The following is a 21,808-nucleotide window of genomic DNA, read 5'->3' on the forward strand; positions in this document are numbered from 1 at the left end:
CGGTTTAAGGTGTGAGTGCCTTAAAGTCCACGAGCTGCTTTCGTATGCTCTGGCTATGTCAGGGCTGGGGCTGGTCTGGGGGTAAATGCCCTTGTGGTTAACCTGGGGGGCGGGCAAGCAACCAGAAAGCGCCCCACCAAGTACTCCAGGCGTGTTCTCCACCCTTTCTGTAGGACCGTGGTCCAGGGAGGGAGAACAGCCCGAGAACTTCATTTCCCAGCAGGCCGCTCGCCGCTTGGGCCTGCTCGGAGGAAGACTGCCACGCCCCTGACCGCGCCCGCACCAGCACGCATGCACGAGCCGCGCCCGTGGGGAGCCGCTCGCAATACTGACCGGCGTCCTGGAAAGACGTGTTCTCAGGAGCTCCGGAGGCAAGCTTACGCGGGGCGATTCCGCCCGATGCCTGCAAACCCCAGGCCCCGCGTACAAGGCAGAGATAAGTACAAGCCTTACCTTGCATTTCATACCCGAGGGGGGTCACGCAGTAGAGGCGGCGCAGAGGCCCACTAGCCCACCGCGAGCCGGAGCGCAAAACTCCTGCAGGGAACGCTAGAAGTTAAAAACGTCCCTAATCACGCATGAGACTCGAACTAACAACGCCCGCATGTTGATTTTGATTAACAGTAAAGTCGCATGACTCTGGACCGGCGCTTCTCGCCGTGCAGGGTATTCTGAACCCACTAACCAATCACGTGCACAGCGCGCACAGATATTGACTCTAGTTTTGCTCTTGCAGAGAGACAGGAAATCGGGGAGAAGTTCGTGGCCAATCAACACGAAAAGGCCAGAAACTCATGCTGAAATCTAAGCTAAGTACCTTATTGCTTTGGGCAAGACCTATTTGGTACTGCATGAAGTGAATCCAGGTTTGGGAGGGCAGTTGGGCAATTGCTACAGATGCTGCATGAAGTAATGCAGTTTTGGAATTCCGCATGTTGTAATGTGGGGTAATCTGCAGTCGATGTGTTACTTGTGATGTCCTGGTTAGGGGCTCCAGTACAAAAGCCCGAGGTGAACTCAAGCATTCAGTAAAAGAGTGAGAGGTGAGACCAGGAGTGCATGGGCGGAGTTTCATGGAACAGGAGCCGAGGAGCATGTAACCCTGACATCCCCCTTCCCATCCAGAACCTCTACCTAAACCTTTTTCCGGTGTTCCTAACTTCCTTACCTATCCAACCAACAGACCCTAACCCTCTTTCCCCGAAGGGTCAAGGTTTCCTGTGCTTTCTATCTCCAGGTACTGCGACCTAACGGGGAGGTAGGCGTTTTAGCTGCGTTTGTGCTGCCTCTACGCCTGGAAGGAGCAAGGTCTGACAGGCTATTTGGTTTTCAACAGCACTCTGATGAAAATTCAACCAGATGGGGACGGTGTCCAGGTGGCTTACGAGTTGGTTGACCCCACCAAACTCAAGGGAAGAAGTTAACCTTGAAGGGCTTCTCTGTCAATTGGAGTTTCAGGCAATTCGGACCTGCAGCAGGGCTTCATTGGTTGTCCAGGATTTGCAGCAGTCCTCTTCCTTCAGCTCGTCTTCGGTTCTTTCATTCCAGTGGTCGACTCTGCTTTCCAAGTCCCAGAGACCTGCTTTTAAACAGTTTTCCCCCATTCATTCCAGCCAGGCTGTCACTCACACAGCAGGGTGGCTGTCCTTGCCAGACAGTCAGCCAGCCAGTCACGCCAGAGTGCATTCAGGTCTCGTAGGAGACTAAGCACAGGGAGTTTCGGGCACCTCCCTCACATCCTGTCCACCCCAGACACTCAGGCGCCAGAGGAGTGCTTCAGGACTGAAGCCCGCCAAAGGCCAATGAACAAAGGGACCAAACCTGGTTTGGCACGCAGAGACAAACACAAGAAGGACTTTTCCTAAAAGAAATGACGAAAAAAGATCACTGGAGTCTGTTTTTACAGATAGGTCTTGGGCCTCATATTGAAAACCAACATGGCTGACCCGATTTTTTGCTACCATTGTTAGCGGTTGGGAAAAATCACGGTAGTTGATCTAAACCACTGCCGGCAGCCATTTAAAGTAGGAAAGGGTAACAATTTACTGTTACATGAGTGTTTTGACTCAGGGGAAGCTAAGTAACCCTTCCAGCACTCTATAGGAAGATAGTGTGTGCTGGGTCAGTAAATTTAAAGAGACTAGAAAAGCCAATTTAACTTTACATGCTCTGGGAGACGGTAGCCAGTCCCAGAGAAGGTATTTAAACCTTGGGGAGTCTAAAAGACGCCCCTGTGCCACTGCACTGAAGGTGCTGTGTGACACACAGAAAAAGATGATGCCACTGGAGTTGTTTTAAAACTCCCTAACCAAAGAACACGAAAGTAAAACACACACAAAATACATGGAAGAGTGGGAAAAAAAGGCTCCCACTCTTCCCAAGTATAAAAATCAAATCCTAGAAATTCAGCAAAGTTGCTGGGGGTCTCAAAAGGTAAGGCAAATCAACACATTTTGAGAACCCTCCCTAACAGTCGTCGTCCCCAGACTAAGGGACAGGAGGATTAAATCCACTCCTGTATGAATCTCCTTACTCCAGTCGGTCAAACATCCTGCAGAGACCACCAGCATTTTGGTGGTGACACTCTGACCTGTGTTCAATGATGAAATCAAACCCTTGCAGGCTGTTTGACCATCTCAGTAGTTTTGGGTTTTCCCCTTTCATTTGCATCAACCACCTCAAGGGTTGGTGGTCAGTCTGAATCAAAAAAGTATGTCCATACAAATATGGCCTAAACTTCTTCAGTGAACACACAATGGCAAAGCACTCACACTCAATGGTTGCCCACCTTGTTTCTGGTTCCTTCAGCTTCTGCTGATTAAGCAAATGGGGTGCTCCCTACCTTTCTCATCCAGTTGATTATTCACTGCACTTATACCTGTATTCAAAGCATCAGTTTGCACAATAAAGGTTTGGTTATAGTCAGGAGCTCGTAGGACTGGAGCTTGACAAAGGGCTTTCTTTAGGCCTTCAAATGCTTGAGTGCACTCCTCATTCCACCTGACATTTTTAGGGAATGTGGGAGAGGAGATCACATTCAAGGGAGATGCTATGGTCGCATAGTTCTCAATGAAGTTCCTATAGTACCCAGTGAGGCCTAGGAAGGATCTCACCAGGGTTTGAGTAGTAGGGGTTGCCCAGTGTTGTACAGCTTGTACTTTGCTAGGCAATGGGCTGATTTCACCTCCTGCTACCTCATGTCCAAAGTAGACCACTTTACTCTGACCAATTTGACATTTACTAACCTTTATGGTCAGATGGGCCTGCTCAAGATCCTGCAAAACATATCCAAAGTGGTCAACATGTTCTTTCCAAGTAGGGCTGAACACTGCAATGTCATCCAAGTATGCCATGCAGAAGTCCTCCATCCCATTCAGAACTTGATTAACCATCCTTTGGAATATAGCAGGTGCATTCTTTAGTCCAAAAGGCATTATCTTAAACTGGCAGAGGCCTGCTGGGATTGAGAATGCAGTTTTCTCCTTGGCATGGTTTGTCAGTGCTATTTGCCAATACCCTGAAGTGAGAAATGTATTGAGGTACTTGCCAGAACCAAGCTTATCCACCAGTTCATCTGTTCTTGGTAAAGGGTGGGCATCAGTCTTAGTGACTGCATTAGGAGCTCTATAGTCCACACAGAATCTCAACTCCTTGGATCCTGCCTTTGGTACTAGAAAAACTGGACTATACCATGGACTGGTAGAGGGCTCTATACTCCGATCTTGTTGACCTACTCCTTTATGTGGTATCTTACATGATCTGACATCCTGTAACCTCTGCTTTTAACAGGTAAACAGTAACCAGTTTGAATATCATGCTGGCCCCAAGTGGTCATGCCTGGTGATAGTGAAAACAGGGAGGCAAACTGATTTAACAGAATCTTGCACTCCTCCTGTTGTTCAGGTGTCAAATTAGAAGAGAGATTAACTCCTATTTTTTCATATAAAAGCTGGCCTCTGAGTAGGTCAGGTAGAGGTTCACTCTCCTCTTCCTCTTGGGCTGAAGCTAGACGCAAAGCACCCACTTCTGGTCTTGAGACATAAGCCTTTAAACAGTTGGTGTGAAAGACTCTGGGAGCCTCCTTAGGATTGCCTAAGTCCACCAGATAGTTGACCTCTCCAATTTTACCCACTACCTTGAAGGGTCCTATCCACTTGTCCTGTAAGGCCTTCTGCCTTGTAGGTACCATAACTAAAACTTAGTCTGAGTAATGGTCTTGAGTAAACTCAACCATGTTGGCCTTTTTGTCATACCAATGTTTGACCAGAGCCTGACCGGCTTTTAAGTTATCTGCTGCTTCTGCCATCATGTGTGACATTCTCCTTCGGAGACCTATCACATAGTCAGGGACTGTCACTGGCTTGGGGGAAGGAGCACTCTCCAACCCCTTCTTAATTTGGGCCAAGGGACCTCTAACCGGATGGCCATAAAGAAGCTCAAAGGGACTAAATCCAACTCCCGCCTAAGGGGCTTCTCTATATGAAAAGAGAAGGCATGGCAGTAGAAGGTCTCACTTTCTTCTAAGGGGTTCCTCTAAAGCACCTATCATGCTCTTCATTGTACGGTTGAACCCCTCTACCAATCCATTTGTCTGAGGATGGTAGGCAGTTACGAACTTGTAAGTTACTCCACAGTTTTTCCACATGACCTGCATGTAGTAGGACATAAAATTGGATCCCCTGTCAGAGATAACTTCCTTAAGAACACCTACCCTGGTAAAGATACCAAGTAGGGCCTTAGCAACAGCCTAAGCTGTAACAGTCCTCATAGGTATAGCTTCAGGATACCTAGTAGCATGGGCTACTACAACCGGGATAAACCTGTTTCCTGAAGATGTGGGACGGTGTAAGAGACCAACAATGTCGATTCCGACCCTCTCAAAAGGATCTCCCACCACTGGGAGAGGCACCAAGGGTGCCACATTCTTGGCTCCACTCTTGACAGAAGTTTGGCAAGTGTGACAGCTCCTACAGAACTTATCTACATCAGACCCCAACTTAGGCCAGTAGAAATATAAATAGAGTCTTTCCTTGGTCTTCTTAAAACTTAAGTGACCAGCAAAAGGTATCTCATGGGCTAAATGTAGGAACTCGAGTCTGCTTTCAAGAGGCACTAAAAGTCTTCTGTAGTCCCTTGGGATAGACTGTCGGTTCAATGTAAAAGAGACCATCTTCCCAGTACAACCTATGCTTCCCTGGCTCTTGCCCATCCAGCTGGGAAGCTGCCTGTTGGCAAAGACCTTCAAGAGTAGGACACTCTGTTTGACCTCTGCTGAAGTCTGCCCTGTTGGGTCCACCTTCTGCCAGTAAAAACTGCAGCTCAGAATGGTCTGCAGGATCCAGATCTCCAACAGGAGCAAGGTCCTCTTCCAGCTCTGATTCCTCAGCAGCTGATTCAACCACACAAGGTTGTTCCACACACTCAGCCTCAGCTGGTGGAGGGATCACAGGTGTGATCTCGGACAGTCCTCTCAGGGAGGTCCTTGTTGGTAGCACAGGAGTGCTGGCTGGTTTCTTCCTAGAGGTTTTAGGTTCCCCCGTTTCCTCTTTCTTCTTAGAAATTGCAGTCAGTAAGTCCTGTGGACTAGGAGTTATATTTTCCTCAATAATCTCCTCTTGAGAGTCCCTTAAGGTACTCTCCCTGGACTTCCTAGTCTACTCCTGTTTCCTTTTGCTGGGAGCCCTGCGGGTGCTTGATACAACTCCAAGAGTCTTTAAGTCATTCCCCAACAGGACTCTCCCAGGTACTTCACTCTGCACACTTACAGATATTTTGACAGTCATGTCATTGCACTGGAGGAGAGCTGGTAACTGTGGAACCATTTGGACAGGGCCTCCAGCAAGCTTAGTTAGGAATTTGGGTGCCTTAGCAACATCCTCAACCTTGAAAAAAAAATCATCAACTACAGTTATGCTGGCTACAGTGTCTCTGATGGCAGGGGTCTCCTGACCAGTCACAAGAACACTGTATTTGTAATACTCCTTAGTACTATCTGGAATAGAGTTATACACATCTAAATTCTGTTGTTCCCACAGACCCAGGGATACTAAATAAATACTGGCTGAGACTTTCATGGATTCCTCAGCCAGTAAGTGAAAGTTTCCACTTGCCATTGGTAATTCATCCTCTGGGGAGAAGGCTAAGGAGACAGTGTAGATCCCTGAAGGTTTACCCTTACATCTGGGATCCCCTTTCACATGGTCAGTTGACCCACAAGCATAACATATCCCAAATGTCTTTATGAATGGGGGGTTGTTCTGACCTCCTCCTGGTTTCGCACAAGGAGGCACACTAGCCTGATTCAGTTTTCCCTTGTGGCTTACCCTTGTTATGTTTATGGCCCTCTTTTGGATTGGAGGTATTATAATTCTCTTTGGTATCCTTTTTGTGCTGCTTCACCTCATCCTTCTTCTGAGTTACCCCATAATCCTTGTGAGTAGCCCTGTTGGCAACCCACAAGTCAGCAGCCCTTGCTAACTTCTATGGATCAATTTCCTTAGAGTCAATCAAGTGCTATCTCAGTTCAGGAGAGCAGGCATCATAAATATATTTCAACATGAACAAATTCCTCATACCTTTATAAGTGTTCACTCTGTAACCCTTAACCCATCCATCTACGTTTTTCAAACATTAAGTCACCCAGGTAGCCCAAGGGGTACCATCATGCTTTTTGAGGGTTCTAAACCTCTCCGAGAAGGGGTCTTCCCAAATCTAGCTATCAAAGCTAGCTTCACAGTTTCATACTCCTTTCTGTCTACATCCCCCAACTCCATTACCACATCAGTTGCAACGGGGAGTAGCCTATAAAAAAGCCAAGGAATCAACTGATTCCCTGTAATGTCTTGAATCCCATGATTATATTCAAAAGCAGCCAACCAATCCAAAATATCAAGCTTAACCTCATACATACTTACTGCATCTTTGGGCATGCAAGGCCTCTTAGGACTGGAAGACCTAGAGGACTCTGGAATTAACCAATTTCAAGAGACAACTTTTTCATTTCAAGTGCATGATTCAATTCCATTTCTCTGAGTCTAAGCTCTTGATGTTTGTTTTCGGTTTGAGCTTGGATTCTTTTAAATTCTAACTCCAGTCTCAATTTTTCTAAAGAGACACATTCAGGACATAGGTTTGGACCTGTTGGGGTCCCTGTGGTCAAAGATTGAGTCCTATGAGCAGGTAGAGGTAAAAAGGGCCTACATTGTGAGCCTCTTCTGCCTCATCTAACTCATCAATAGTATATGAGTTACTCTCAGACATATTATCATCCTCATCAACATTTTCCATATTTGCTGAAGGTGTGGGGGTTTCAGACCCACTCCTCAGACTTTGGTATTCTGACTACTTTTCTATCAATTCAACCTTTTTGCCTTTGAGAGTGAGATTCCTAGCTGTCATGACCGCAGCCTCCAAGGAGTCAGGTTTAGCCCAACTGCCTCGGAAGCTGGGTCACAACTTCATTTCCAGGCACCCATCGGCTCCCATAGGGTCCTTATGGACCTTGTCCTGGCGCCAGTGGCGCCAGGCTCATAAGGGGACCCAGTCCCGGCACAGGACGTGCCGGGCTCATGATGTAAGGAATGGTGCTTGGGTGGACCTACCTGCTGCAGACCATGCTGCTCACTCACCTGCAGGATGAAATCCTCATCCATCCATGGCTGGAACTACTTTACCTTCTGGGTGTGGCCAGCACCACTCCCTGGGACTGGATACTGGAACTATTCTAGAAGCTGGGACTTCTTACCTGGGCGAGGCTGCTGTGGAAGGAGACATCTAAGCACTCCAGTAAGCTATTTAAACCACGCCCGATCAGAGCAACGTGCTTCGCGTTATTCTGCAATAGCAGCAGGACGCTCACCGTGTCAGCTCCAGAGAATCTTCAACTTCTGCATCTGGGGAAGAGAAATCTGCAATCTTACCTTCCGAAAATACCATCTTCGTCTCCAGCAGCATCTGAAAAGGGAAAAGAACACCAGGTTAGCACGAGATAAAAACCAGCGCAGCACTTACCCAGTCCATCGGTGCATCTCAAGCCACGGGCTGCAGCTTTCCATTGTTCCGGCACCCTGTGGAAGCAAAGACATTGGTTAGTAAACCTCCGTGAAACTTTCCTTGCCTGCGCTGCATTCTTCTCGCCTCCGCCGACGCTGCTACTCGCATCTGCAAAACAAAAGGACATCATTAAGAAATACAAAACTTCATCTATACGCACGTGTTTTGGGCAGCGCTCATCTTTCTCACTCCTCGGTGCATTCCTCGACATCCATTTTTCTACCCAGCTGCTTCTGCGACCTGAAAAAGGAAAAGAGACACTAAGAAGTGCTTTTAACTTCGAATTGACATTTTCTACTTACTTGCCTGCAATACCTTCGCCATTCCATCGCTCTCCGGATCTCCATATTCAAGCAACCGTCGTTCGTGCTGCTAACAATGGCCTAGCTCCAAATCTTCATCCTCTGCAACCAAGAGGCTGGACAATTAACCAGTGAAGTAACTGGCTTCGGCGCCCCTGCACAGACGCAGGATGGAGAGCTCCGCTTTCACCTACATAAGGTGAGCACATTTAGCCTACGAACTACTTGGGAGTACCAGGAAGGGGAGGCAGCTTACCCAGTCAGGCTTATATATCCCTATTAACCCCTTGCTCTCATAATTGCAGACACCTCACCCTTCAGATCAAGATCTCAGTGAGGAAAGGGCCTTTCCAGGGTGGCATTCGAGGCCTGCGCGTGACCCCAGAAGACTCCGAGAACCCCCAGCCCAGACCTGCGCCTCCGAGGGATTCAGGTGAGCGTTACAGAACGTGAAGCCTACCGCAATTTTCCCACCCAGGCGCAATGGAAACCTCGGACACAGATCAACTGGCTCAATTGCTTGGGGAACTAAGGGCAGAAGTACACGCATCTCGCCAAGAAACAAACGCTTTACGAAGGGAGTTGATCATTGCCAAGGAACGGACGGATGATCTGGCCAGACAGTTGCTACAGGCTCAAGCGGGACAGACGCCACTGCCTCCCTATGGAGGGGGCGGCACTCCTGCAACCTCAAGTAATCCGGTGCAAATTAATCTGCCAGGGAATGTGCCTTTGGCCGCGCCCGAACGTTTTTCCGGTGATCCAAAGCGATATGCAGTATTCATCAATCAATGCCGCTTGCACTTTCTGTGTAGACCCGCCGCATTCCCAACGGACCAAGCCAAGGTAGCGTTTGTACTTTCCTATTTTAGCGGTAGTGCTGCAGATTGGTCCATTCCTCTCGTGACACAGGATGACCCGCTCCTCTATAACTTTCAAGACTTTCAGACCAGTATGGAAAAGTTGTTCGCAAGACATTCACAGGGGCAGGCCTTGGACAATGAACTCCTGTCACTCAGACAAGGTAATCAGGATCTCCTGGCTTACATAGCATCCTTTAATAGACTGGTGGTTGAGACCAGGTGGCCTGAAGATAAGAGAATCACGCTCTTCTACAGAGGTCTACGTGGGGAACTTAAAGATGTTTTAGCACAGGTGGTTAATCCGCCGCAAGACTGTTCAGATTATATCGACCTAGTAGTCCAATTAGATCATCGGCTACAGAACAGGAAGACCGATCGATCCAGATTTGAAACCCGGGTACTTTCAAGACCTCAGAGCTCCACTAAAGGGAATGACTCCGTGGAACCAATGCAAATAGGAGTAGTAAAAGGACCATTAACTCAGAAAGAACGGGAAAGAAGAAGGCAATTACAGCTGTGCCTATACTGTGGGAATTCTGGACATTTCCTTCGTGATTGCTCAGTGAAACCGGTCAAGAAGACCGTAGGAGTTTCTGTTAAAAATGCTGAGAAACTGGAATCGGGAAACGACCTCGCCCGACAAGCGTAGAGGTCCGCTTGCGAGCGTTAAAACCAGTTCCTTGACCTCGCATTTGGTAATGCCTATGGTCCTCATAAGTCCCAATAGACCAGATCGCATGCATGCTATCAAGGTATACATTGATAGCGGAGCAATTGGTAATTATGTGGACCAAGACTTGGCTATCAGGATGGATCTTCCCCTACGTCCCAAGATGGTAAAGGACGTAATCACTACAGTGGATGGTACTGAAATAGCTTCCGGACCAGTTTCTCATACCACCATGGAGGTAACGTTGTTATGTCAAGACGGACATCGGGAGCAGATCGTGTTTGATGTAATCAAGGCCCCGCAGTTTCAGGTGATTCTGGGAATGCCTTGGTTGGAAAAGCACAATCCTCAGATAGACTGGCGAGCCAAGGTAATTCGGTTTCCAGAATGCGCTTCAACCTGTTATCCTCAGCCCAAAATCAAGCTAGCAGCCATCACTTCCGAGGACCCCCGATTACCTCTGGAATACCAAGAGTTCAGCGATGTCTTTCAGAAAGATCAAGCCAACACCCTGCCTCCGCATCGGTCATACGACTGCCAGATAGACCTAATACCTGGGTCCACCCCTCCGTGCAGTAGAATATATGCCCTCACTGAACCAGAAAACCTCCATCTCAGGCAATACTTGGACCAGTACTTGGCTAACGGATTCATCCGCCCTTCGAAATCCCCGGCTTCCTCAGCTTTGTTCTTCGTCCCAAAAAAGGAAGGTGACCTAAGAACTTGTATCGATTATCACGCCCTGAACCAGATTACAGTCAAAAACCGATACCCGTTGCCCTTGATTCCTGAATTATTGGACCAGGTAAAAGGCGCCTGCATATACACAAAGTTAGACCTCAGAGGAGCTTACCATTTGGTACGCATCAAGGAGGGCGACAAATGGAAGACGGCCTTTCACACTAAATATGGATTATTTGAGTATCAAGTAATGCCCTTCGGACTATGTAACGCACCGGCCGGTTTCCAGTTTTTCATGAATGATGTCCTCAGAGAACTTATTGATGTGTGCGTAGTCGTTTATATTGACGACATCCTGGTATACTCAGCCTCAGAAACTGATCATCGTAGACACGTCACAGCGGTTTTACAGAGACTTCGCCAACACCGCTTGTTTGCTAAACTGGAGAAGTGCACCTTTCACGCAAAGGAAGTGGAATTTTTAGGGTTCATCTTGTCACCCAACGGAGTTCACATGGACTCAAGAAAAGTGGATGCTATCACCAAATGGCCTTCCCCAACTTCCGTGAAAGGTGTACAGAGCATGCTGGGCTTCGCTAATTTTTACCGAAGGTTCATTCCTGAATTCTCTCGGGTAGTCCAACCTATCACGGCTCTTCTGGAAAAGAATAAAAAATTCGAGTGGACTCCAGAAGCCGAACAAGCCTTCCAAGAATTAAAAGCCAAATTTATCTCTGCTCCAGTCTTAAGGCATCCCCGTCCAGAACTTCCCTACATCGTCGAGACAGATGCTTCCAGTCTTGCAATGGGGGCGGTGCTGTCACAAAGAGACCCCGAAACGCACCAGTTACACCCTGTAGCCTTTTGGTCTTTTGATCAACTACACAATTACGGACAAAGAACTCTTGGCAATTAAGTCCGCCTTTAAGGCCTGGCGGCATTATCTTTTGGGAGCCCGGCACACAGTAACTATAATCACGGATCACCGTAACCTCCAGTACCTGAAGTCAGCTAAAGCTCAATCTTCGAGGCAACTACGCTGGGCTTTATTCTTCGCAGAATTCGATTTTGTAATCACATATCGACCAGGCGTTAGGAACGGAAAAGCAGACGCCCTTTCCCGGATAGGGGTAGACGAACTTACAGCTAATCCGGAGCCGGTGCCAATAATTCCTGAACAAAAGATACTAGGAGCAATCAACACACTATCCCTCGAAGAGATTAAAGCACGGGTCAATCAACTCATAACTCCCTGACATTCATCGAATTAGCAATTGAAAGGAAAGGATTTTACAATAGATCAGAACCTATTGTATTTCCAAGGAAGACTATTCTTACCCTGCGTTGACTTACAAAAACAGGTCATCACCTGCTACCATGATTCTCTAATGGAAGGACATCCTGGAGTTGCCAAAACCTCAGAGAAAATTAAAAGGCATTTTTGGTGGCCATCTTGGAGGAAAGATGTTAAAAAGTTTGTGGTTTCTTGTGGTATCTGCGCACAAAACAAGAGTCAGAAGGAAAAACCAGCAGGATTACTACGTCCAATAGACATTCCACCAGGCCCTTGGCACACGCTCTCGATGGATTTCATCACGGATTTACCCCCTTGCTCCGGATACAACACAATTCTAGTGATCGTGGACCTTTTTTCAAAAATGGCTCATTTTATCCCACTGAAGGGTTTACCTAAAGCTTCCATTCTAGCCCGAGAATTTCTTGAAAACAGTGTCCGGTTGCACGGTTTCCCTTCAGTACTAATCTCTGACCGAGGGAGCCAATTTATTTCCCATTTTTGGCGGAGTTGTTGTCGTTTAGCACAAATTGATGTACGACTTTCCACCAGCCATCACCCTCAAACCGACGGGCAGACTGAGAGAACTAACCAAACTTTAGAACAATATCTGCGCTGCATGTTGCATCAATCCGAGGGTACTTGGAAGGATGTCCTTTGGATTGCTGAATACGCTTACAATAATTCAATCCATTCTGGGACGGGAAAAACCCCTTTTTTCCTGCTGTATGGAAGTCATCCTCGAACCTCAAATCTGGACCCACCTCAAGCTCTCGGAACACCTGCTGTTGACCATCTGTATTCGACGATAACTCAAGCATTTAAAGAAGCCACAGCTCATCTTCAACGAGCTAAAGAATCATACAAAAAAGGAGCAGACCAACATCGAAAAGAGGCTCCTCAATATCAAAAAGGAGATCAAGTCTGGCTGTCCACTAAACATTTATCTTTAAAAGGGCCACGCACCTTCAACCCAAGATATTTAGGACCCTACTCGATCACGGCCGTGATTAACCCAGTGGCTGTCAAACTAGAATTACCTACTCGAATGAAGATACATCCTGTCTTCCATGTTTCTCTCCTAAAACCTGTGCAACCCGGAACCCGTTTGACTAAACCTCCTGAGCCAATCCAAGTTGACGGAGAATCCGAATTTGAAATTCGAGACATCTTGGACTCCAAAATTTCCAAATCAAAACTATACTACTTAATTGATTGGAAGGGGTATGGACCCCAGGAGAGATCTTGGGAACCCTCAGAATATGTACATGCACCTCGTCTAGTCCGAAGATTTCAGACTAGCTTGGGAGGGGCCTTGAGGGGGGTGCTGTCATGACCGCAGCCTCCAAGGAGTCAGGTTTAGCCCAACTGCCTCGGAAGCTGGGTCACAACTTCATTTCCAGGCACCCATCGGCTCCCATAGGGGCCTTATGGACCTTGTCCTGGCGCCAGTGGCGCCAGGCTCATAAGGGGACCCAGTCCCGGCACAGGACGTGCCGGGCTCATGATGTAAGGAATGGTGCATGGGTGGACCTACCTGCTGCAGACCATGCTGCTCACTCACCTGCAGGATGAAATCCTCATCCATCCATGGCTGGAACTACTTTACCTTCTGGGTGTGGCCAGCACCACTCCCTGGGACTGGATACTGGAACTATTCTAGAAGCTGGGACTTCTTACCTGGGCGAGGCTGCTGTGGAAGGAGACACCTAAGCACTCCAGTAAGCTATTTAAACCACGCCCGATCAGAGCAACGTGCTTCGCGTTATTCTGCAATAGCAGCAGGACGCTCACCGTGTCAGCTCCAGAGAATCTTCAACTTCTGCATCTGGGGAAGAGAAATCCGCAATCTTACCTTCCGAAAATACCATCTTCGTCTCCAGCAGCATCTGAAAAGGGAAAAGAACACCAGGTTAGCACGAGATAAAAACCAGCGCAGCACTTACCCAGTCCATCGGTGCATCTCAAGCCACGGGCTGCAGCTTTCCATTGTTCCGGCACCCTGTGGAAGCAAAGACATTGGTTAGTATACCTCCGTGAAACTTTCCTTGCCTGCGCTGCATTCTTCTCGCCTCCGCCGACGCTGCTACTCGCATCTGCAAAACAAAAGGACATCATTAAGAAATACAAAACTTCATCTATACGCACGTGTTTTGGGCAGCGCTCATCTTTCTCACTCCTCGGTGCATTCCTCGACATCCATTTTTCTACCCAGCTGCTTCTGCGACCTGAAAAAGGAAAAGAGACATTAAGAAGTGCTTTTAACTTCGAATTGACATTTTCTACTTACTTGCCTGCAATACCTTCGCCATTCCATCGCTCTCCGGATCTCCATATTCAAGCAACCGCCGTTCGTGCTGCTAACAACGGCCTAGCTCCAAATCTTCATCCTCTGCAACCAAGAAGCTGGACAATTAACCAGTGAAGTAACTGGCTTCGGCGCCCCTGCACAGACGCAGGATGGAGAGCTCCGCTTTCCCCTACATAAGGTGAGCACATTTAGCCTACGAACTACTTGGGAGTACCAGGAAGGGGAGGCAGCTTACCCAGTCAGGCTTATATATCCATATTAACCCCTTGCTCTCATAATTGCAGACACCTCACCCTTCAGATCAAGATCTCAGTGAGGAAAGGGCCTTTCCAGAGTGGCATTCGAGGCCTGCGCGTGACCCTAGAAGACTCTGAGAACCCCCAGCCCAGACCTGCGCCTCCGAGGGATTCAGGTGAGCGTTACACTAGCTTTACACATATCTCTCAATTGATCAACAGTTAAAGTCACTAGGGTCTCCTGTCTGTAGCTTTCCTTATCAGTCATGATAAAACAATTGCTTTACTAGTGTTGCTTAGCCTTGTGAGGATTATTTGAACAAAGGTAAAAGTAGCACTCGAAATGTAACAAGTATACTTTATCCTCACCGCTGTACACCAGTGTTTGGCAGAATCACCTGCAGTACCCTTTGGGAACACTACAGGCAATTAAAACTACAAGTGTAAGCACAATTTCACCTTTGGTACAAGCCTGTAGTACACAGTAAAGTGGTAGTGATGGCTGAGCAGCCAGACTTATCTCAAGAGTTCAAGTGAGCAGTAGAACACGTTACACAAAGGACCAACCAATGCAGTGATTCAAACAAACACTTACTCCAGGTTTCTCGGTAAAAGAATACACATTTATTTACTCAATCATTTAGAAAATATTACACTAGCATAAGCAGCTCAATATCACACACTAATACAGCACAAAAATCCAACCGGTAAGTAAATGAACAAGTTTAGCTCCTGTAAAATGGCACTTCAGATACGTATTAAAGGGATAAAAAGACAAGGTTATAAGAATAGACAGCCCAAATACATTCAAAGGCTGGGCAAAGGGTTTCACTTAAATACAACCAGCAATTCCTCTCATAGGCCTAGGCCAAAGTCAATGGTTCAGAATTTTTGTATAGGATAGCACAGTTCTGGTAGATAACGGTTAAGTCTTTTCCACAGAGTTTAGAAGAATTTGGCTAGGCGAAAGGTTTGACGAATGTTTAGGGAAGGACAAGCCTTCGAATTTGAGGAAAGTTTCACGCACTTTCTTGATGGCCGAAAATAGTTCCGGACCGTGTTTGCACAGTACCTTGTCAATGAAGAAAGCTGTAGCTAAGGCAGTTGTTCCTGGCAGTTCGAGCAGATCTCGCTGTTCCTGGGCTTCAGTCGTGGGGACAAGAAGGAGGATGTCGGGAGGTACCTGCACTGCCCAGGGATTATGCCAAAAGCTGTAGCAAGACGTCGGTTTAAGGTGTGAGTGCCTTAAATCCACAAGCTGGTTTCCTTCCCTCTGGTTATCCAGTGCTCAACAGCACTCTGATGAAAATTCGACCAGATGGGGACGGTGTCCAGGTGGTTTACAAGTTGGTTGTTCCCACCAAACTCAAGGGAAGAAGTTAACCTTGAAGGGCTTCTCTGTCGATTGGAGTTTCAGGCAATTCGGACCTGCTGCAGGGCTTCACCGGTCATCCAGGAGTTGCACCAGTCCTCTTCCTTCAGCTCATCTTCGGTTCTTTCGTTCCAGTGGTCGACTCTGCTTTCCAAGTCCCAGAGACCTGCTTGTAAACAGTTTTCACCCATTCATTCCAGTCTGGCTGTCACTCACACAGCAGAGTGGCTGTCTTTGCTGGACAGTCAGCCAGCCAATAACACCAGAGTGCATTCAGGTCTCCTAGGAGACTAAGCACAGGGAGTTTCCGGCACCTCTCTCACATCCTGTCCACCCCAGACACTCAGGCGCCAGAGGAGGGCTTCAGCAGTGAAGCCCGCCAAAGGCCAACGTACAAAGGGACCAAACCTGGTTTGGCGTGCAGAGACAAACACAAGAAGGACTTTTCCTAAAAGAAATGGCGAAAAAAGATGACCGGAGACTGTTTTTACAGATAGGTCTTGGGTGACATATTGAAAAACATGGCTGACCTGATTTTTAGCTACCGTTGTTAGCGGTCGGGAAAAATCACGGTAGTTGATCTAAACCACTGCCACCAGCTATTTAAAGTAGGAAAATCTAACATTTTACTGTTACATGAGTGTTTTGACTCAGGGGAAGCTAAGCAACCTCTCCAGCACTCTATAGGAAGATAGTGTGTTCTGGGTCAGTAAATGTGAAGAGACTAGTAAAGCCAATTTAACTTCACATGCTCTGGGAGATGGTAGTCAGTCCCAGAGAAGGTATTTAAAACTTGGGGAGTCTAAAAGACACCCCTGTGCCACTGCACTGAAGGTGCTCTGTGACTGACAGAAAAGGATGATGCCAATGGAGTTGTTTTAAAACTCCATAACCAAAGAACACAAAAGTAAAACACACACAAAATACATGGAAGAGTGGGAAAAAAAGGCTCACACTCTTCCCAGGTAAAAAAAATCAAATCCTAGAAATCCAGCAAAGTTGCTGGGGGTCGCAAAAGGTAAGGGAAATCAGCACATTTTGTGAACTCTACCTAACCCAGGCACCCCCAGGGGAAGCTTGCTTACGTGTGAACCCAACCACATGGGCGTGGTGATAGTAAAGAGATCAATGGTAACTGCATCCAATGGAAATGCCACAGTCACGAGAAATGCAAGCTTCTTCAAGAGGATCGGGGAGAGCAGGCAGCCAGGCATGTCTCCCAGAGGGGGGTGTGCTGAGGAGTCTGACTAAGGTGGAGGCACTGACCGTTCCAATATCTCCCTGGACCAGGGGAAAGCAGGTTGGGAGAGGCCGTGCTGGGAAGTGGGTCGGCAGTTTCCGCAAAGTGCTGTGAGGGGGAGACCTGCCCACCTGAAAGACTATGTGCTGGATACATGAAGTAGGTGCTGTACATTGCTCAGAGTGATTCAGTTGTTGTGTTGTTACTAATTGCCAATCGTATGTGTTGGCAGGGTTTCTTCACAGTTTTGTTATGAAAAATGAGGAGTGTGGTGTGTTGCTTTAAGATGCGCATGCAATGGAGTGACGTAACTCTGTTGTGTGCGAATAAACGGGGCATTCCCGCGATGCGCCAGAGCGTGCACGGAGCCCAGATGGTGAAACAACTTGTCCTGAGTAGTCTGTAGGGCCGGGGGGGGGGGGGGGTTGCGGTGCACCAGGCCCTACGGGGCACATTCCACAATCAGGTAGGCCTCTATTTTTTCATTTGTGATATGATATGATATGGCATGTGTAATGTGCCTACACAGAAGTGTTTCAAGGCTTGACGAGGTAAGGAAGGGGGAACAGAGGGAGGACAGAGACAAAGATCTTACTAGGCCAAGTGACATTTAGATTGTGCAAGTGCAGGGGTGTGGGGAGGGGAAAAGTGCCAGGGGAAAGGGAAAGGGGGCAGTGCTGTACATGGGATCAAAACAATAACAAGAAGTGTGGCCAGCCCGTGGCAGGTACAAGGGTAAGTGCAGACAGCAGATGTCCAAATGTGCAGGTAGTTCGACTGTAGGGTTACAGATACAGACCCAAGTGCAAGGGTTGCTGGGAGACAGTGCGGGTGTGCAACTGGGCGGGCAGGGACCTGGGCCCGAAATCAGAGGGTAGCCAGGTGGCCAGTGCAGTATCCAACAGGAAAGCAGCAGGGGAGAGGAAGAGAGAAGGCAGAGGTAAAGAGGAAGGTTTTGAGGTGCTTCCGGAACCAGAGATGGTTCTCCTCGAGTTTCAGAGAGGCAGGGAGGCCCCCGCTGAAGAAAGAGATCTACCAACAACTCGTTGCTTGGAGAAGCCACTGACCCTGAGTTGGAGGTGGAGGAGCCAACAGCTCGAGTAGGAAGGTATTTACGAAGAGAGAGTTGGAGGTACTGAGGACCCAATCCCCAGAAGGCCTTGTGGACAATGCAGAGGGTCTTGAACTTAATCCTTTCAGCCACTGGGGACCAATGCAGAGATTTCAGTGCTCGAGGGATACAATCCCTGGGCTTGAGACCAAGAACAGGTCTTGCAGTCCTGTTCTGGATGAGTTGCAGAAGGCAGAGAGTAGAAGCAGGCAGATTTAGAAAGAGGGCATTGCAATAGTCCAGCATAGAGAGAACCAGAACTCTAGGGACAGGGAGCTGAAAACGAGCTGAGTGTCATCCACATAGCACTGAAAGTTGGAGCAGAGAGCGGCATTGCGGTGGGCGAGAGGTGCCAGGTATTGGTTGAACAGCCAGGGAGAGACGTTAGACCCCTGGGGAACACCACAAATAGAGAGGAAAGGAAGGACCCAAGTTGGACCTGGGGGGGGCGATCAGAGCGAAACAAGGTCAGCCAAGCCAGGGCCTGATCAGTGATACCCAGGTTATCATGGACACAATTTAGCAGAATGGCATGGTTGACCGTGTCAAAGGCAGAAGATAGATTGAGTAAGATGAGGACAGAGGGGAGATTAGAATCAAGGTTAGAGAGGAGGTCTTCACGGATGTTCAGAAGAGCAGTTTCCGTGCTTCTTGCTGCTCTGATGCCAGACTGATGGTCCTGGAGACAACCAACAGATTCAATGTGAAGATTAAGCTGGGAGATGGACAGCTTTTCCGGGAGTTTGCCCAGGAAAGCAGTGATGGAGATCGGGTGACAGTTAGCCGGGCAGGAGGGGTCGGCTGAGGGTTCCTTGAGAAGAGGGTGCACAAGAGAGTGCTTCAGGGGGAGACGGAAGGCTCCAGTGGCAAAGGAGTGGTTGCAGAAGTCAGCCAGGGCAGGAGTGAGGGTGCCAATGTGGTTCTTGATGGTTTTGGAAGAACAGGGAAGAACCTGTTTTGGCAAGACTTTCATAGATCGGACTTGTCTAGAAACCTTGTCTGGGGAGAACAGAGGAAAGGAAGAGAAAGAGGGAGGAGAGGTGGCCACAGGGGGCCGGAGGTAGAGAAAAGAGTAGAGGGAGGAGTAGGAGAGGACGAGAGGGTGGACAGGATGTCCTGGGTTTTATAGATGAAATGAGAAGGCAGGGCCATGCAGAGGGCCTTGGAGTATACAGGAGAGGTAGAGACTGCAGCAGGATTGGCCGGCTCCTTGCAGATTTTAAAGAGTTTGGCCGAGTTGTTAGATGTCGCAGAGACGCGGGCTTGGATGTGGGCTCTCTTTTTAGTGCGAACAGAGAGCCGGTATTGCCTTTGGAGCAGGCGGGAGGCCAGTTTGTCAGAGGATGCACAAGAAGCACGCCATTTCCTCTCAGCCACCCTGAGGGCTGACCTGCATTTCAAGAGACTAGCTCCCTGGGAGAATGGTTATTTTTGTTTCAGCAGACAGATAACTGACTCTGAATGACCCTTGGTTGTAAAGGTCTCTCGTTCATTGTACAGTGAAGTCGCCTGCGTTTGTCCAGGTGGGGGTCCAGATCCTACAGAGCACTTCACTTTATTTTTGCCAGCGTGTATTTCCGAATTTGTTTTGACACCTACTATAGATGTGGGCTAATGCATTCTTTTTTATTTATTGCTTAAATGTTGCCTTGCGAGTGAAGCTGTTTGAAGCCTGACTTGCTGTTCCAGAGAGTGCTAAGTGACTGGAGAGCTTCTTTGCTGCGGCGCTGCTCGCAATGACAATTGCTGTTCTTTTGACACTCCCATCGCCTTTGAATTTCGCCGGTTTCAGGCTCCCCGTCGTCTGCGGCTTCTCTTCTTAGACTGCAAAGTTTTATCCTGGCTGCCGGTTTGCTGTGTTCTTTAAAGTTTTTAGCATATCAAATGAAGAGATGAAAGGCTGTTTTAGGAACGAGGTTTCGTGAAGCAGCTGATGACGTCGCGTACAGTAGATAATCACTCTAAAGGGATGCTCACCGAGGCTTATGTTTCATCGCCCCCTCATCGGCAGGGCGTGAGAGCACGGGCAGCTCTTTCTCAGTCCTGTGCCAACACTTAGACCAGCTATTCCGATCGCTCCTAAAATGTGTTGCGAGGTTGTCAGCCCTTTTTTCCTTACAACCAGGGAGCACTGCCCGCTTGCTGTTTAATTGAGCGCAAAACCTTTCTCCTACATGTCACCTCTTTTCTACTACACGAGTGGCTGCCTTTATGTCACTTCCCATGTGTACCCGTGTGCTGTTTCAGAGAACGACGGACTGCTGTACCCTTGATCTAGCGTCTTGCGCGCCATCTAGTGGAAAATCTGGGAATTGTTGGCTACACACATTATTTTAGAGAATGGCAGGCACACACATCGTGTAGGAAAGGTAAAACAGGCCCACACGATCACGAGCCAACACCCTATCATATTCAACATGCTGAAAATCGCATGCATCAAGTTTGGCTGGTAATTCAACCTTTCTATACACGAAATGACGAACAAGCCTAGAATGGAATTCCTTCAGAATTCTAGCAAAGGGATTCCTTCCAGTGGATAGAAGGTATGCATAATTTGTATGATAATGAGTTTATTCGACTTACCACACACAAACACTCACCGTTTGGCAATGAATAGTGAAGCAGTACATCCTTTCACCAGAACGTATGCCAGGGCCACTTTGCAGCAGTCCCACCTCTAATATGCTTGACATGGAGCGCTGTTGAATTACATGCTGAAATAAATATCCCGTTGCACTCTACAGCATGCGTACACATATCGGTGTATTGTGTGCCCCTGCAAATGAGCTCTCAGTAGTGGTTGTAACCTGCTTCTTCCCTTGTGTCTGTGCCGTGAGCATGTGAGCTGTGGAACGCCTGTGGATGTTTGTGGAATGTTGGATGCAGACGTTTTCCTTTGAGTGTTCTGATGAGTGTCAGTTGGAAGTTAGCTGCCTGGATTAAAGGGGCCGGGGGATGTCTCTGGATGTCTTTAACCTAATGTAGTTATCTGTCTACCTGCAATCTTGATCATGTCACAAGAACATAAGTAACAGAGGTATGTACTCACCTGGACTGCAGCAACATCCTTTTGTTCTTTTAACATTGGCAACGAGTTTAAAAGGCCCCCAGGGTGGCTGTTTAAGGGGGACAGTAAGCAAAGATGCTGAGACACCTGAGTTACCCTGTGAGTGAGAAATACACTGGCCCTCCCCCCACCCTAAATGAGAAGACCCTTTCTCCGGATGCGGTTAAGATGAATTGTGGCTCTGGTCAGGGCAGTTAAAATCAGCGCTGTGGTAGCAGTGAGCAGCTGAAGTCGGTCTGGAAGGGGCAGGGAAACTATAACTGAAAGGTGCAGCTGAGAGGCGCCTCCGGGGGGCAGACAGGGAGAGAAGGCCTGTGTCATGGTCTAGCCCACCGCCATGTGTGGTGCCACTGCGGGGGTGGAGGGGTAGTGAAGAAAGTACAGCTGGGTGTCAGCTGGAAAAGGTCTCGATGACTCAACAAGGAACTGGCCGGGAGCCATTGGCAGGTTCACCGCTGCTGCCCAGGGCAGTTGTGTACTGGCAAGTGCTCCGTGTGGGGGTGTAAGAGCCGTTGTTCGAAGAAGTTACTACATCAGTGCCACTTGCACTTACCGGTAAGGCCTGGGCAATGGCAGTGCACAAGGGTCAGAGTTGCAGCTGCAAGCCGG

The sequence above is a fragment of the Ambystoma mexicanum genome, chromosome 5p, assembly GCF_040938575.1.
Source record: "Ambystoma mexicanum isolate Mex_15411 chromosome 5p, UKY_AmexF1_1, whole genome shotgun sequence".
NCBI lineage: Eukaryota > Metazoa > Chordata > Amphibia > Caudata > Ambystomatidae > Ambystoma > Ambystoma mexicanum.